At 43.1% G+C, this 18881-nt stretch overlaps 1 long non-coding RNA gene across 2 annotated transcripts in view; it reads left to right on the forward strand.

Moving 5' to 3' along the window:
• LOC138730820 (uncharacterized) overlaps positions 1 to 9535 on the forward strand; it is a 29954-nt gene extending 20419 nt beyond the window's left edge. Inside the window, exons 3-5 of one of the 2 annotated variants that reach the window (XR_011339097.1) lie at positions 1821 to 2017; positions 7007 to 7181; positions 8056 to 9535. This is a non-coding gene — a long non-coding RNA (uncharacterized lncRNA). The remainder of the gene's footprint in view (positions 1 to 1820; positions 2018 to 7006; positions 7182 to 8055) is intronic. The other variant, XR_011339098.1, reaches the window with a different exon arrangement.
• Positions 9536 to 18881: the final 9346 nt, after the last annotated feature.

Consider the following 18881-nt stretch of genomic DNA (forward strand, 5'->3'; position numbering starts at 1 on the left):
CTCAGCCATCTGAGCTCCTCTAGGTGAGGGTGTGTTGCACCTCCAGAGCCTGATACCGATTCCTATGTCAGGCCACCAGTACAGTCCAAGAAGTTCTGCTCCCAGACATACCATGCTAGGGTCAAGCACGCACGTGCACACTGCTGTGAAATTCCTTATTACCAGTCATGTACTAGATGTACAAAAAGAATGGAGTGCCTGGTCTGAGGAGATAGCAATCAAGCTCCCAAGAAGATGGCAGAAGCTGCATTGATGTCCCATGTTCCCCTGGCAGAGCTGTCCTGTAATGCCTCCAAAAAAAAGCAGGAAAAGAAGTGGTAATCCTTCAAAGCACTGATTCTAACAAGCAAACAGATCCCAAGGCACGTCATAAAAAAAAATGACAAAGGGATAATCAGCAACTTGGCCATTAATTGAAACAGCCATCAACACTTTCTCTAGAAAGAATCTTCTTTATTTTGAGATGCAGCCTTAGCCTTCTGCTGAGTCCAATCATTGTTCCAAAATCCAAAGTCTCTCCTTTTTTGGGCAAGGAGACATTATTTGTGTTGCTTATTCCTGACTCTTTTCTCCTCTGGCCCTTTCTGCTGCATTTCGTGTTGCTTGGCCAAACCTTGGCAGTGCAGGAGAGGAAACATTCATCAGTGGCAGAGGAGGAGGGCAGGCTCTGACCTTTCCTCTCAACTGTTTACAGCAGCTGTCGAGCTGTTTGTTGAAGTCCCTGACAAGCCGTCTTGCCCTTTTCTACAGTCTGAGAGTGGGTCATCAGGGATGAAGCTCCTGTCTGTGGACGAAAGCTTGTTATATTATGTTCAGGGACAGAAGGCGACAGCATGTGGTGCAAGATATAGCATCAGCAGAGTCTGATATACTCCCTAGTCAAGAGCTGTAAGGTGTCAGGGTACGCTTGATGGCAAAGAAACCAAGATCCAAGGCTTGATATCACTGGGACATCACAAAAAGATAAGGAGGAAGAGCTGTGAGGTTAGTGTGTTAGCAGTAATAAATTAGGAAGCACCAATTAAAAGTTATCAGGTTGCTGCCTTATGCTTTTCATATACTGTCTAGAATATTTGGATTTATACTTACACTGTGACAGGGGCTCTGCCTTCAGTGTTACTCCAGCCTGTGTTTGTAAGCATAATCTCTGTCTTGGAGAAACTCCTATGCCATAAAACTAGGTAGGTGATGTTGGAAAAGCAGCGGCACAGCAAAGTAGGGTCAAGAATAAAAACCTCCTTGTATCCCCTAGGTCACTACTGTCTTAATACAGCTTTGGTGCATGACTCATGGCATCAGGAAGAACAAGAGGTTATACTGCTTTCAGATGGATCCTAATTTTTTTTTTTGCAGATTAAAGTAGAGATAAAACACACTGATAAATTCTCATTTCTAATTCAGACAGGGATTTGGGTCCCAATGCTACCTAACAAATTTATGTTGTCCAATGCACTCCTCAGGTTAGATCACATATGTTCTGCAACAAGTATATGGTCTCTGCTCACAAGTTAAACAGACTTGCTCTATTTTTTGCGTAGTTGTATCTGCCTGTGGCTGCCCTTAATGCAGGATTAATGGATGCAATGCTTTATGTAAATTACTGGCAGCAAACAACAGTCATAATACACTTTGTTGCAATGAAATGCAGTTTGTAGTGAAATCTATTATAGTTCAAATATGAATTAATTATAATCCCTTCTGCTGTGGTGAACCTTCATGTATAATTAACATTTACTGTAGGGGGAAAAGGAAAGGAAAAAATCCCCATCTGACTGTTCGTATGTCGGTAATCATTTCCACTTCCCTAATGTCTCTTATAGGAAGGTGTATTACACTTTACCTGTCCCCCTACACTACACAAGTCACAGCTGTCTTCAGCTGGAGCCAAAAGATGCTGCTGTGGTGTGAAGAAAACATGAACAATATCAGACCACACTGCGTTCTGGTCTCCAGGAATATGGACAGCAGCCTGTTCCGTGTCTGCTATATCCAGCGTCGGGCTTCGGAGAAAAGAGTGGTAAGCAAAGGCCATCTTGCATGTATCAGTAATGACAACACTTCAGGTGAAGAAATTAGACTCAGGAATGAGTTTGCAGACCCAAGCTGCTGAGTCCACGTGGCACAATAATGCGAACGTTTCCTATGTCCCGTAGGCATAATCAGACACCCACAGTCCAAGTCATTGGCCCAGCAAGGAGCTCTGCACACAACTGCACTCTAACACATAATTCTACTGGAGTTGAGTTTGCTCAACATGCCAAAATTCACTGCTCAGGTGCTGTAATAATAGCATCGCAATTTACAGGCACTTCTTCCAGCTTCAAGCAGGACTGGTTACCAATTGCTTAAGGGCTTATAAAACCAGATTGGAGGAAGGCAGGAAGAGCTCTTATGAGAATAAGAAAGAAATATGATGGCTCCGTGTCAGAATTTGTTCAGGGCACAGGTCAGCGCAAACACCGGGAAACTAAGGCTGGTATATGGAAATCTGGAGGATCCTTCCCCCTTACAACAAAGCCTCCCGCTCCCAATCTCTAATGAGAGTCAATTGCTGCTGATAAATTTTACATAATAGCTTTTTGCTTGTTCTGCAAATTAAGCAGAAAAATTGCCTATTAAAAGGAAAACTGGGGCGATTCTTAAAACTTGGTGTAACCTATTTAGCCGCTTAGGTCAGACGCAGGGCGGAATCCAAAGTTTCCTTGTTAATTTTCTGCAGGGAGCAGCAGTTTGCACTGCTGAAGCAATGTCTTGCTTCAGAGACCCAGTGAGAGCTGATTTCAGAACCACATCAAAGCTGGTTGGTACCAGAGGGTTTGGATTAGTTCCTCTGCTGATGCTTAGGTAACTGCCCTTCAGTGCAACACACTGCTCTCTTTTAACCACTTTCCTGCTGGCTCACTGGTCACCCACACAAGATGCATTTGTGGAAACCAGCAACAAAGATGGGAAATGCCAGACTCAAGTCTCAGACCCTCTTTTTAACCAGGACTTCCCACAGCAGCTCTTTGCTTTCTAGTGCCTTTCTGGTCCAGCCCTGCCCTTCAGCAGCCATCTCCATAGTGACATAAACTGCATCAGGCTTCTTTAACCCTGCAGCTGAAACCCACAATGCCTGGTGGAACTAATGTTTTGGGGACATGAGCACCATCTTCTGACTCATTTTTCTCTGGGCTGTAGGGTGGCACCAGCTGCTGGGCTTGGCTGCAATCTGAAAGCAAGAGAACGTAGACTTAGCCCCAACACATGCAGGTGTTCAGGCTTTGTTAAAGTATCCCTCGAAAGCTCACAGCCGTATATTCACTTTCCATATCACTCTCTCCCTGAATGTTTATCTTCATTCTTTGTACATTGATCCTGTACAACTCCCGCAGCTGCGTTTGCCTCCCTACGTTCATCCTTCTGTCCTGTCACCCCCACATAAAGCACATTCATCCTTCACTGTATCCCTACAGCTACTAGCAAACCAGCAGCAAGAAGCATAACCAGTTTCTTGGTTGAGCTTGACAAGAGGCACCAGGCTGTAGGTTAGAAACAGCTAAGAAGCTTCTGGTCACTCTTCTGTTGTCCTTTTTGTTTGGAGTTAAAGAGGACACCTTTTTTTTTTGATTTTGCTACATTCTACGTTCACTTCCTCTCCCTTCCCAGTAGGCAAGGTGGTAGCAAATTTACTCCAAATCACACACTTTGTAATGAGTCCTTCTTATTTTCTCCTTGCTAGCTCATTTTTCTTTCTCTACCCAGAGCATCACAAGACAGTCTCAGCTCGCAACATGCTTAAGAAGCCATAAAACACTAGCATGCCCTGGCGATGCTGCAGTCTCTTCCAGCTCGAGACACTGACTGTGAACAGAATCATAGAATCATAGAATAACCAGGTTGGAAGAGCCCAACTGGACAGTCAGCACTACTCATCAGTCAGGTCAACAGCTGGTACCCATCCTTTACTGGTTTTGCCAATAATTGCATCTCATGTCCTGTCTCACTGCTGGGCTTCATGCAGAGAACATGAACAACCACGTTGTTCCACTAATATTGTATTTGCATCCATCCTGCCTTTAGTCTGCTGTCTTCATCCTTCCCCTGCTCCACCTCATCCATATTAAAAAGCAAATACGCAGAGATGCAACTGAACTTAATGCGGTTGATTCTGTCTACTGCTCCACCTGACCACAGGACTGAACAGCTCATTTATCTGCTTCTGATACAGATCCCTTGCATTTTATTACCTGAATGGGATCCTTACTTAAACCCAGGGTGTGCTTTTCTTCCTGCTCTCTCCCTGGGTGTCTGAGTGCTCCTGAAAACAATTCCAAGTGTCTTAGCTAATCAATGGCACCTCCCAGCCAGCCTCATGCTCCTGACATACATGGTCCTCTTGCTTATCCTTCCCCAGCTGAGAAGGAATTAACCAGGGATTTGTTCAACCCTCAATGTGCCTCCAACACGGAACCAATGCAGAAAAAGGAGAAGGGGGCAAAAAAAAGGGAAAAAATACCAGTAAAGGTCACCAGATATAACCTTGGTCTGCTTCAAAAGCTGCCTGTGCTTGAAGAGCAGCATTCAGAGAGCACAAAAAAATAAGTGGTATCTGGACCCGCATAACAACATAACAGAATCCCCTTCAGCATTAATAATGATACAGCCATTGTCAGCTCCAGTAACTATCAGGTCTCACAGGGATAAACACAGTAGAGACAGATATTGTTTATATCTTTTGATTCTGGCTGAGTCTGCACCAGCGCTTTGAAACGCTGGAGCCTCTTCACTGAGCAAACACACAGAAATCAACTAAATAACCTCTGCTGGCACTAAATAACCACTGCTGCTTGGACAAGACATTTTTAATTGACAAAGGGAGGTGGTTCTGTTAAAGGATTTATCGATAGACACATAGGGAGGAACTAACAGACGTGAAAAATTTAGAAATACTTCCAACCAAAGAAAAGAAATTAGAAAAAATTAAGCATATTTTCAGCATTTAGTTTCTTTTTTTAAAGTAACCCTTTCTTTTTTCCCTTCACCAGTACTTTTTGCTTTAGAAGTGCAACAAATTGTAATAGAATGGATAACCTCCCAACCCCTTCTCCAAACAAATCGATGTTTCATTCAGCCTGAGACACACATTTCCTTCTTCGTTTTCCCTCCATCACGTGCAAAAGCAACAAATGCTTCTTTCCCCGAAAGTACGCTTTCTGCTTTTCAGCACATTGCTGAATACAAACACTGATTATTTACCCAGCTCAATGTATTGCTTTTTTCTGCTAGGGAAACCAATGCACAGCAAAGCAAACCTGTTGCACAGTTAGAAAGAAGCTGCACAGCCAGCCCCTCTCTACTGACAGCTCTCTCTATACCAAGCCTACTGGATTCCACACAGCCTACATCGACTTAGAAGCATAGAATCATAGAATCACCAGGTTGGAAGAAACCCACCGGATCATCGAGTCCAACCATTCTTATCAAATGCTAAACCATGTCCCTCACTTGCCACAGACAGTGCTCTAGTCTTGAACCTTATTTGTGGCTCATTTGCAGAACCCTAGAAGCAAAGGGAGAAAAACACTCAGTGTTCTCAGGGCACAGACTTGATAAGCTGAGCTTTCACAAGAATGATAGATATCTATGGTTTTACAAGCTTAGAGCTAAAACTAGAGTTTTTTTTATTCTGATACTTCTGCCTCTGGTAAAGAAGAAAAGGAAGATTCACTTGTGGTCATTTTCTCCTGCTCCATTCCTGTTTTTCTACCTACTAAGCTATACCAATGCCCTTCTGAACCTACAGCAGAGAGCTGGCAAGGCACTTCTAATGCTCTTCTAGCTCCACGCTACCTGAGCATATTCTTGTTCCATCAGGTAAACGGAATCCCACAATTCATGTTGTATTTATGACTGCCCCACACGTTAGCACTAATTGGTGAGGGCAGCAGCATAATCCCTGGCAGCAGTTCCGCTGATAACATCGTTTGTTACCAGAAGTAGCTGCGTATTTGTATCAGTCTATGAATTAACTTTATCTGCATCAGATCCACAGATACACAACATCAACATGAAGTGGGAAGCAGAGCTTCGGAATCATGTAGAAGAATGAGATAACTACATCATCCTGAGTTTTAATTAAAATGGGCTTAGCTATTTCATTTTATTTATTTTTTTGACAGCCATCCTCCATTTTCCTCCTAAATACAATCTACTCCCATTTTTCAGTGCCATTGTAGGGCCAGTGACCCAAGCACAAAAATAAAAATCGTATGACTGAATTACTGCATCTTCCAAACACTTAGCATTTTATTGCTAGTAGCTAACTGCCTTCAGAGAACATCTGCTTGCAGTTCGTAGCGCAATCTCCATCTCAAACTGGAGCTATAACTGTTCCTAAGGAGACCAGAGAGACAGGCCATACCATTAAAGACTGACCTACTTCCATCAAAGCGTTGCTATCACCTCTTTTTTCTTTTTTTCTCTTTCCACTTTACCACTTGCAGACTTCCCATCCCAAACTGGCTTCTATTCCCAGAAAAAACTTGATGCCATATGGCCCTATGCTTACCTGTGACCAGCAAATGAGAATAAAGGGGCTGAAATGAATGACAGGCTTGCAGTAAACCTCAAAAATTCACATCTACGTATGTGCAATTCAGACCTTCTGTCTTCTGAACTTGCTGAAATAAGCAGCAAACCTCCTTGGAGGTTTCAGGGAAGCCCTTAAGAAGAGAGGGCTGGCTCTCTCCCTGTCTTCATGCTGCACGTAGACTCCTGAAATCCTCATGGATTTTGTTGGAAAGAAATAAAATGCTCAGTGAATCCTAGTGTCTTTAGCCAAAACTGTCCCAGACAGTTTTCTGAATGGACTGGATATCTGTGCGATGAAAGCAAAACACCTCCCAGTGCTGGAAAAACATTCCAGCTATTTCATTTTTCTTTCCTGCGTTACAAACACAAAGACAAGCAAGCCAACTGGCAGGCACCTTCACAAAGAAATGCAAAGCTTTTTCTTTATTTAAAGGTTGTGAATGCAGCAAACAGAACGGTGTATGCAGAAAACAGAACAGCGTTTCAGTATAGGATCCCTGACATAATGAGGGAACTGGCAGTAAATAAAAGACAAGATGAGAATCAATAGCTTGTGAAAGAGAAAAGGAACATCAAAGGAAATACAAGAAAACACAGAGAGGGAAAAGGTAACAATACCCACATTTTTCTCACAGAAACTAGATTTGTAGGTGTTTGGGCTCAATCCAAAGGTGAAAGAACACTGTGGCTCAGTTGTCACTGTTTTCACCACCCTTTGGACCAGGTCATCTGTTGTTCTGGTTTTGGTGGTTTTTTTTTCATTTTAATTCACATTTCCTGCCCATATTTGTAGAATAATATGTGTGATATCTCTGGAAAAGAAAACAGTAAATATGCTGGCCTCTTCTCCCAAGTGACAGGGGACAGGATGAGAGGGAATGGCCTCAAGCTCCACCCGAGAAGGTTCAGGCTGAACATTAGGAAAAAATATTTCACAGAAAGGGTCATTGGGCACTGGCAGAGGCTGCCCAGGGAGGGGGTTGAGTCACCTTCCCTGGAGGGGTTTAAGGGACGAGTGGATGAGGTGCTGAGGGACATGGGTTAGTGATTGATGGGAACGGTTGGACTCGATGATCCCGTGGGTCTCTTCCAACCTGGTGATTCTATGATTCTGAATTCTGCCTTTCCTCCAAAGTTACCAGCATAGCAAAACCAGGCTGAACAGGCTCAGCTGTAGCACTGGGGCAGTCCCTTAAACAGCACTTCACACATCTCAGCTCTGGGTTCTCTCCTGATACCAACAACCTGTAGCACAAAGCAGGGTCCCTTCTTTGCAGTTCAGTGGTAATTACAATTAAGTGGAAGGTTTGCAATGAAAGCAAACACAATAATGGAGTTAATTTTAGCAAACCACTAATGAGCAATACACCAGCCTCCTTTTTTACCCTTATGGCCAACCTCCTAATGTGCCTTTCTCTTGCTTTATTGAAATCATTAATGACTAACCTGCTGTCCTCCTTTTGGAAAACACATTTCTTCCAGATTCTGCTCTACGGGGATCTGAAAGAGTTTTTCCAATCAACAGTTCTTTGAATGAAGTCTCCAGAAGTCTGCTGCTGTCCTTTCCATCCTGAGCTGACCTTGAGCTATTTAAGCCTAGATGGATTTCAACTCCATAGTCCCACCAGCCTACAGATCCTCCTCCCTGCACCCCACCTGGGATAAGAGAGGCTTTTCAGAACATTTTAGAGGAGGTCTGCTAAATGATGCATTGAAAAGAGCTGGAGGGAAAAACAACTTTATCATCTTGCGGCTTGAGCAGAAGGGGATGGAGTTCCTCAGTGTTTTAAAAGATAATGAAAAAATAAAAAAAAAAATCCAAGCAGAGAGCAATGCAAAAGGGAAAATTAATACTTTTTGATGGATGAATAAAATGTGTTCAACAGAGAGCAAAGTCCCAGGAGAGTCCTAGGCACTACATGTTCAGATTAATGCAAATTCCATTCTAGTATGACTTTTCCTTGGAAGACAAAAGAGTAAAGGAGTTTGGGAGCAAATCTCTGTCCACCTGCCGAGGGGATATGTTATGAAGGAGCATGGGAGTGAGACACTGGAGAAGTTCCTGTTCAGAATTTATATTCAGAAAGTCAAATACTAGAAATTCTTGTGATGACTGAGGCTGTGTTTCATTCAGTGGTCCCTGAACTGAAGTTTAGTGTTTCTGATCTGGGTTCTGGTGCAAATGTTTGTTGTAGATGCAAGAAACAAATGTAATAGCTCGCGGATCTGGTAGAACTTTGCAGCTGCTCACAGGCTCCGTGCATTAGCAGGAACTTCAGGGATAAGTCTAGGTATGCTGGCAGAGCTCCAAGGGAAGGGGCTGTGTAGATCTTCATTGTTTGATCTGGACACCAGTGACCAACCTGGACAAATGCCACTCTAAATCTACTGTCTCTGCCAAAACACTGCTAGAAGAGCAATCTATCCACAAACAATTGGCAGCCAAAGACTTGCCAACTGCCCCACGCAAGGCCCCAGTGCTAGCCGGACTCTATTACTGCGATACGAGAGATCACAGAGAGCAGAAGCCAGAAAAACTGTTCCATTTGCTTGCATTGATGATCGTGATTTGCCTAACCCTGTGTGATGGATCACAGGAGGAGACACTATTGAAAGGAAAGGAAAGGAGTGAAAAAGGGCAAAACAGGACAAATCTTCCCAGCATCCTCCTCCTCCCCTACTGAGCAGTTATCCCCCCCGCCCTTGCAAACGTGCAGCTGCATAACTTAAAGAGTCAGGTCAGCATCTCTCAGTGGGACAAGCCTCCTTAGTTCAGACTTTTCTCAAGTGCTCATTTATCCAGATCTTAGCCCTGCTGGAATAAAAACTAGCAGAAGAACAGATTCTGCTCCTGTACCACCCTGTGTTTGGAGCTATTCAGTTGCTTTAGAAATCTCACGAATTAAATGCAAATATTCAAGGAAATCCCAATATAATGTGGCACCCTACCTCCAGTCCTCCTTCAGGAGGTGCTGACTTCCACTGTTCTGGGTTGCTGTGCTTTTGTATTTGATGAATATTTATATAATAAAATATTAAAAGCCAAAAGTAATAACTGCAAGAAATGATGAAAGTACAATGCTGGATACAGTGAGCCAAGCCAGCAATGCCATTATACACCTGCTTCTTTATTCTCTTCCTAAAAACCTAAGTACTTTAAATCTTTCTTAGTGGGTGTGAGAAATAAGGAAAGAACAAACTTCCAGAGATCACACAGGCAGGAGCAGAGTAAACTCCCATCATACAATTCAACACTATTATAGTTCAGTAGTATAAAAGGTTATAAATCCCTCTACAGCTGTGCCAGTGCCTCTGAACCATACACTGAACAGCATGGTTATTCCACAAAGAGTTGCCTGTGTACTATACAAGTTTTGCCTGCAAGTAGCCTGCTGGCTCCCATTCGTTGCCAAATGCTGTCTCACTTTGCTAATGGAATCGCTCTCCACATCCCTATCCTGGCTCCTTTGTGCTTCTGGATCACCAGCCTTATTCTAGCACTGTTCTAGCATCTCAGCATAAGAAGGATGTGGAGCTGTTGGAACAGGTCCAGAGGAGGCTACAAAGATGATCAGAGGGCTGGAGCATCTCCCATGCAAGGACAGGCTGAGAGCTGGGGTTGTTCAGCCTGGAAAAGTGGAGGCTCTGGGGAAACCTTAGAGCAGCTTCCAGCACCTGAAGGGGCTACGGGAAAGCTGGGGAGGGACTGTTCACAAAGGCTTGTAGAGATAGGGCTAGGGGCAATTGGTAAAAACTGGAGAGGGGCAGATTTAGACTAGGCACAAGGAAGAATTTCTTCACTATGAGGGTGGCGAGGCCCTGGCCCAGGTTGCCCAGAGCAGTGGTGGCTGCCCCATCCCTGGAGGTGTCCAAGGCCAGGCTGGATGGGGCTTGGAGCCCCTGATCCTGTGGGAGGTGGACCTGGATGGGCTTTGAGGTCCTTTGCAACCCAAACCATCCTATTGTTCTCCTGGCTTGAGGTGCCTCTCCCTCCTGGGGTGCACGGCAGGCACGGGGGAAGCAAGGGTGCTGTGGGGACCCCCCTTGGAAGTGGCACAGCAGAAGCAGGGATGGATGGAGCTATCAATCACCGTGCTATGTCTAATCAGCTGCACCCCGGCTGGTGAACAAATGGCATCTCATTTGCAAAGCTTTTGCTCTCTTAACTCATTAGCATAAGTATTGTTTTCCATTATCCATGGTGATTCACATTAAACTAATGGAAATTCATCTGTCATCTGAATATATCTGAGTAAAGGGCAACTGTGAATTCAATTACTGACTATTTGACTCTCTCTTGCTTGCACCTAAAGGTGCAGGTTTTCCTGTGGAGGTAGTCTGTTGGTGTGGTTTGAATCTCCCTGACCTTACCACAGCGAAAGCAGACTAGTATCTGTTTGCTGCTTCAAATTTGAACTTGTAGGTATCAATACGGTTAGCAGTATTAACTCTGGCTTCTTGGTAACTTGGGCTTTTACTGTGACTCCCTGGCTTATTGTAAATGGTGTCTTTTATCCTTACCCTGACTCTGTCATTTTAAGATCTGCAGTTTGTCTGCTAGCATGAAATCCATTGCTATTAGTAGTTCATTTGGATGATTAAAAGGGAAGATAATAGTCCTAGGCCTACAGTGAGTGCAAGAAAAGAAGTAGCTGTGAGCTCAGCACCATCTTTCACATGAAGCATGGACAGAAGGTTTCATGCAACTTTTTTGTAACTGCAGGAATCTAGTTCTAGAAAAAAAATCTCTTTGGGTTTTTTAGGTCATGCTAGTGCACAAAATTCCTCTTAATTTTACGCTATAATTCTTTGTGCATTACCCAGAACAGTTATATTCACTGGTACCATGGTCCTCTCAGTGGTCCTGGCCTTTCAGTGTTGTGAAATAGCCCCCTTCCTCCTCCTGAAAGAGGGATTTAAATGCTGTATTTTGTCGAATACTAGGGGATCTTCCCAGATGATGATTGCTGCTGAAATGCATTATCAGCTCGTCCTACACTGCAGGGGGATGGTGACAACAGTGGAGATGCTGGATGATTCCCATTCTGGGTGCTCAGCATTGGATAGCATGCTTTAAGGATAAATAAAGAGTCCACAAAATACTTTCCTTCACCACAACCACCCAGGCTACCATTCTCCAGGGTGCACACTCTATAAATTCCCTTTCACTGCTGGCATGTTAATGGCACTTGGGGAGACGTCACTTCAAAACTAAAATGAGCAATGACACACCGAGCAGCAGAAGGTAAATGGCTTTTAACTGGATAACGTGTCAGTTAAAGGCTAAATTATTTCCCTGCTGTCACTTCCCTTTACTTTGCCGGCTTGTGTTATTGGTCATTACTGACAATGGTCTGGAGAAGTGATACCCTTGGCCTTGGGACATGCTGATTACCTTCATAGCTATTTCTTTACCGTAGAAGAGCAGGCAGATGGAGCTGAAATCAACTTTCATTCTTTTCTCTAGGATACAAAGAAGTGACTTGTGCAGTAAGATGTTCACCACTTACCTTGTGATATCTTTTGCTAGCAGTTCGATGTCTCTGGGATGGATTTGACAGGAAACGAATCTTTCCTGAGTGTGGTAAGTGTTTCTGGTCCAGGGTCCTTGTTTGGACTCGATGATCCGGTGGGTCTCTTCCAACCTTGTTATTCTATGATTGCCTAGCCTAAGTGAAAAAATATAGCTGTAAATATAGGTCTGCATAGGTTTACTGCTCCTGCAGGAATAGCAATTTAGGGGCAAGATACATCCTCAGATGTCCCTGTAGGGACTCAGAGTGGGAAAGGGACCCTTAACTCCTTGAGATGGGATATTAGGGCTCATAGATAACAGTCATTGGAATCTGCTGTGCTAGGTGTTGTATTAAGATGTCTGATGCTAAAGTAAGTACTGCTGCTTTAGAATTTTAGTGGAAGGTTGAGGGGAAATTTATGTGTGCAAGTCTCAATGAATTATACGGGTGAGTCATTACATGAAGGTAAGTGGTAAAAGCAGCATTAGGTGCTATAAAACTGATCGAAACCAGGATGTTAAAGAAATGCTGAAAATTAATATATTATATATACAGTGGCCTTCGTATTGAAAAAGCTATACTTTCTCAGCAAACTAATTGTTGTTAAGCAGCAGCAGAGTGGAAGAATTGATCTCTGAGTTACAAAGCAGCAAACTAGAACTTTCTGCTTTTTCCCTGTAGGACTAGTTTGAAAGCTGCCCCCTCAGAAACAGCCCTATGGTTCTGCTTACCTCATTAATACCAGGTGGACACAGTTTGTAGGAGATTATTTTCCAGGTGTTTTGAGATCTGCAAATCAAGCCAGGCCTTCTCTATATTGTTATCACCAATAATAAAGGTTCTGCAAGGCAAATTAGGGTTTTTACCTACACTTGCAAAGTTTTGTTGAGATTTAGGAGATTTCTTACTGCTCCCCTACATTGGAGCAAACTCTAAAGTGGCAGTAAGTTAAAGGTACGGTGCTAAAAATTGGTTAGTATTTCCTTCAAGCTTTAGTGGATTTTACTTGGAGTTGGACTACATGAAAGATGACTCTGTTCTTACCCAGTTTAGTGCCTCAGTCTTTCAAGCTTTCTTTTAAATGCCCTTGGGGGGGGGTGGGTGAGGAAAAGCCCAGGGAAGGAATATAGTTTTGTAGCAAAGCCACTTGAAATGCTTTGAGTTTGTTTCTTGTGCCCATTGAGAACCAAAGATCCTCAAGCATCTCTGTCCAGTTTAGGAACCTGAATCAAAGAGGAAGCATCCAGGGTTATTTCAAACACTTGGAACATGGTAGAAATCTTTTAAGTTCACTAGCAAACACATGGAAAAGCAGATGGTTTCTGAGCGACAGAACCCTGAACATAATAGGAAAATAGAGTATGTTCCCTCTCCTCTGGAGAAAAGAATCTTAAAAATGCCTTGCATGTGTGCTAAATAAATAAATTTAAAAATGAACCTTCTGGCCAATCACAGTTTAGCTACCCTGCAATTAAACAAATCCACAAACTGGCAACACATTTACATCTCATTAAGGGGAGGCAAATGCAGCAACTGCATGAAAATTTAGAAATTAGACACAATTACCATGTTGGCTGGAGGCAGGAGGAGAAAGCATTATTGAGGGAGGTTTTTAAGAGAAGTTTGATGGCTCCTTAATTGGCTACTGCCTCCCCAGTCCCACCCAGCTCTGCAGTTTAAATGAATTTTTTTAAAAATAAAGGATGGTTGATGCTCTGCCTATCTCTGCAGTGCAGCAGCCCTGAGGAGTTAATGAAGCAAGACCTGCAGAGGTCTGCCAGCGAGCAGCAAACCTCCAGGCACAGTGCTGGGCAGACCTCCCAGGTGCCAAGGGATGAGACTCACCTGGCTCTTCCACTGGGTTTGCAGAGACGTGGCTCAGAGGCACTGACCCTTCTGCTCTTGCTGCGCTCTGCAGCTGCATCCATTCACATCATCAGTTGTTTTGAAGGGTTGATACATTTAGAATTGTAGTGCAAAGGTAGAGAGTGTCTTTCCTTTCGCTTTGATGGCTGGAGTATTTGGCTGACACCAGTGGTGATGTTTGCTAGCACAGAGGTATTTATTGTCTTTTTACAGCAGCTTTCCTTGTCTCTAGCAGTTGCCTAGCTCTGTTCTATATTTGTTAAGAGGTGCCAAGTTCCTTCCTCCTGAGGTGGCTGTATTTCTTAAAAACTGATGTAATATGTGTGGGTGGTTTCCTGAATAGGTGCAAATATTAATAACGTAAATAACAAATGCTGTTGTAATTATGCACAGTAACTGGGGTTAAGGATCATCTCAGGCACCGCTTCTGGGAGTAGGACCTAACCTTTTCTGCAGAGCATCTAGAACACTAGAGTCTTTAAATAACAATACTAATTAGCCACAAGACTGTTGGTAGGAATGCTCATCAAAGGTAGAAAGTTTTAAAAGATAAAACTGCAAGGATTTTCTGAAGGAACAGCGAGACAGAAGGGCTGTTCATTTGTTTTGGGTTTTTCTTTTTCCTCTCTTGAGCTAAGGCAGAAGCAGGACTGGCCACAGGTGCTACCCTACCCTGTGGTTGTGTCTCTGCAAAGCTCCAAAAGCACCTGTGGTGATGTTCCCGACCAGCACAAATGAAAGGCTGCTGCAAATAACTTCAGCCCACTCAAGGGAATCTCAAAGAGAAAAAGAATGAAAAAATCTGCCACTGCCAATCACTAAGTCCACTTTGTCCATGTGTTTAATAGCCCTATTAAACATAGTGAGTGTAAATCTCACAAATTGCCTTGAAAAGGTTTCAGCTTCCAAAATGGAGCCATATTTTGGTTATATGACTTGTGCTTCAGATCCTTAAATACAAAGTTAGTGTGTCTTTTACACAGGAGTTACAGGTAAACGCTACTTAGGTGTTTCTTTGTATTTTTGGAAGGTTTGAGGTCCATGCCTTTCATTTCTGAAACGCATAGTCACTTAGCACAGGTTTCTATGTAATTCCATCAGCAAAATCCAAGTTGGCTCAATTGAAATAAGCTAATTGTGAAATGAATAGAAAGTCCTACAGGCTGGCTTGTACCCCGCATATCAATTGATACACTTAGTCTGGTGCAGGGGAAGACAAAGAAAGAAAGGTTTTTCCTCGTGTCCTCAGTTGATCCCTTGAAAAAAAATGGAAGAAGTTCAAGTGTAAAAGTAATAACTAAAAAAAAACTTTGTAACTTTGTTTGAACTAGAAGCTTTTAAAACATGGTCTGTGAAGTTCAGTTGACTTTAAGCAGCTTAAAGTTTGTGTTATCGACATGAATATGCAACCCGCACTATGCCTGAGATTTTTTTCCCCCTCAGTATTTCTTTGAGCATATTGTTGGGGTGTTTTTAACCCCCTTAAAATGAGAAGCGCTGAGAAGCTTTACCATTAATGTAAGAATTGATGAACAGTGTTAACTGGTGAATTGATAAGGACTTAATGACGTTGTGCGTGGGGACTGCTGATGAGGGGTGTAGGGGTCTGTAGGGAGTTTAAACGTTCTGCTGTAGAGGAGAGACTGTGTTGTCAGTAATTGAGGGGACTGCGTGTGCAGCAGTGAACAAGTTCAGAGTTGCAGACAGTTCCCACAGCATTAATCATCGAACTGTCATTGGGTTCAGTAGTATTTCACTCCTGAAGTACATATAGGCTTGATATGAATAACTAACGTAGGCGAGGTGCACAGTTAAAACTGTGCTTTGGCTGAAATGCAAGTGTCATTTAGGGGGCTATATAAGCTCTCTGGAACCCGGCTTTTACTACCCGTGCCATATTTCTCTGTAGCTGTTTTCATAGAACCATAGAATAACCAGGTTGGAAGAGACCCACCGGATCATCGAGTCCAACCATTCCTATCAAACACTAAACCATGTCCCTTAGCACCAAGGCCACTGCAGTCTGCACCACAGCCAACTGCCCTAGAGCCTTTCTGCCTTCTATGTGAAACCAGCACAATGCTTATTCATACGGTAAATATCTAGAAAGGGTTCCTACAGGTGATGCTTGAGAATGTGGCTTCTGCTTTTGGTTGATGATGGGGCTTGTTTTATCTTAATTTTTATTGTGAAGATGTCTTGCTCAGGCAAAGAGAAGCGGTCTCCAGCTATTCCCATCTTACCAATTCACACCCTTCTTCCCTGAACATGGATCATAGGGATCTCGGGAATAATTTGTATAAATGTCTCCTATCTTAGCCAAAAGAAGCAATTTCAGCTGGAACAAAATATAATCCATTTCACCCTGGCATTGAATAAAGGAAATGGTACCTGCTGTTACTTGGATTTTTATATTTTTTTTGCAAATACTCAGGTACTTCAGTGATGTGTGGAAAGAGGAAATCTAAAAATAGATATGAAGGGTGTAAATCAAAACCTCAGGTGTAGTCACATGCAGACTCCATGGAAACTGTGCTTGCAGTCATCACTTCCTAGCGGGGCAAACCAAGAGTTTCAGGTAAGTAAATTCAGGCAACTTTAAGAATGACATCAGGTTTTGATCTTCTGTTTCAGATATCACAGTACAACTGCATTATAAACTCTGAGCTTTTGGCAGTGAGGGATATTGCTGAAGATGTATCCAATATCTAAATAAGTTAGAATGGGAGAGTTTTCTTGGTCTTTTCTGCACACTCCGCTGCCTTGCTCTTGGAAGAAAGCAGCAATTGTTTTCTTGCCACCTTATCTTTGCTGTAGTGAAACAAATATTATGAAGCAGGTGTAGCAGGTGTACTTCTCTCATGTATTCCATCTTTAACTTGTTTGCAATAATTGCCTGACTCTGCCAGCATTAGATCTGGAAGGCTCTGGTTAAGATAAATTCATGCCGTGCAGGGTGAAGTTTTATGAAGAGTGGGGGAGGAATTTAATAACAAATTAAAACTAATCTCATCTCCTAAAATATTTGATTACACAAACTCAATTTATTATGCTGAGCTGCCCTTTGAAACACGTGCAAGCTGGTAAGGCGAGCAGGGCTGTACAGAGAAAAGAACTAAACAACAACCCAAGATTTGTTCTACAAGAAAAGAGCAGCCTTACGTAATCTACTGTGGTAATAGCTCAGAAAACTGCCCTAACCTTGCTGTCTGTCAGTACGCTTCGTGCACTCAGGAGAAAGGAGTCTCCTCCAAATTTGGCTCCTAGCAGTGCGCTCTGTGGCTGTGGCATCTTGCAGTCCAGGAGATTCTGAAGTTACCCTCTTCCCATGCTTAAGATGAAGTGGGGAACTGCCAAAGTGTTTGGACTGGAATTTGGATGCCTTTCTGCTGCGAGTAAAAAAGAATCTGTAGTTCTGGAGTAGATGAGTGTCTTTTTTGCTTGTTTGTGGAATTTCTTCATGAAGACATAAAGATAATTTGTACACACAGAGTTTATCTGGTGCTTGTTCACCCAAACACCTGATATGTGTGATTCAGTTTGAAAGAATTATTTTGAAGTGTTTCTGTTGTAAAACTACTCATGGCCGTACTCCTTGTTATTTTATTTCATCTTGGAGTTTTGCTACCTTGAGTAACCCAAAAGCAAAGATAAACTGAAGACTGTAACCCATTTCCCTTCCAAACAATGGTTTATTCTGTGAGGAAACCAGGTTTCTCCAAAGATGATTTCAAATGAGCAGAGTGATTAGATGAGTGGTAACAGTTTTAAGCTGAAAGAAGGGAGATTTTGATGAGATCTTAGGAAGAAATTCTTTCCTGTGAGGGTGGGGAGGCCCTGGCCCAGGTTGCCCAGAGAAGCTGTGGCTGCCCCATCCCTGGAGGGGTTCAAGGCCAGGCTGGATGGAGCTTTGATTACCCTGATCCAGTGGGAGGTGTCCCTCCCCATGGCAGGGGGTGGAACTGGATGACCTTTAAGGTCCTTTCCAACCCATAACATTCTACAATTCTGTTTGTGCATCCTTTTATCTCCCTCTCAGTCTGAGCAGAGGTGAGAGGTTCTGTTTGATAAGAGATCTGGGAGCTGCTGCGGAACAATGGGGAAATAAATTCCATGCTGGAATTCAGCGTCCCCTCCAATCAATGTACTTTCCAATTAATTTCTCTGTGTAAGCAGGACTTCTGAAAACAGTGTGCTGCTGTTAGCTCTGGCTTTAATTTATTTTGAAAAATGCGTAATTATCAAGCTGTGAGCAAATTGCCATTCCTTTCACCTGGCTCTTTTCAGAACTCATTCGTATTCAGAGGAGCCGTTGATTAATGAACAGAGCAATAGAGGACAGGGATGATCCAATGCACCAACAGGCTAGGAGCTGCATACAACAGCAGGAAGGCATATTAGGCCCCGTGTTGCAAATCACGAGATGAGGCAATGCTGCCCCTCGTTGTGATGAAAGACAAGAATCAAATCTTAGATGAACTTTCTTTCCATTTTCTCTTAGGCAGTGAGAGAGAAAAAGTGCATCCTGCTTCTTAGACCCTCCCCATTCTGTGTAAAGTTTTCCCAGCACGCGATCAAGTGCAGAAATCTTTAAAATCTTTTCTTAAGGGAGAGAAAAACGTTAGAACTCAACAGTTTTTGCAGGCAAGGACATTCTGTGTTTTGTACAAGGCTGCAATGAGTGGGATACTTGTAGCTTCTCCTGCGTTCAGAAGGACAAAAGGTTTCTTCTTCGGGCATGTGTCTTCAGAGCCCTTTTTAGTGCCCCCTTTTTTCTTGGTTATGCCTTTTCTGTACTTGTGGGACAAAGAGGAGCTGGCTGATAGCCTTCTCTGTCATTAAATATAATGACGTTTTGTGCCTTTCTAGGGGATGCAGATGTACCTGTGAGACTCATTCTGTATTCCCACTTCTTGAGGTTTATAT

The sequence above is a fragment of the Phaenicophaeus curvirostris genome, chromosome 25 (genome assembly GCF_032191515.1).
Source record: "Phaenicophaeus curvirostris isolate KB17595 chromosome 25, BPBGC_Pcur_1.0, whole genome shotgun sequence".
NCBI classification, from domain to species: Eukaryota; Metazoa; Chordata; class Aves; order Cuculiformes; family Cuculidae; genus Phaenicophaeus; species Phaenicophaeus curvirostris.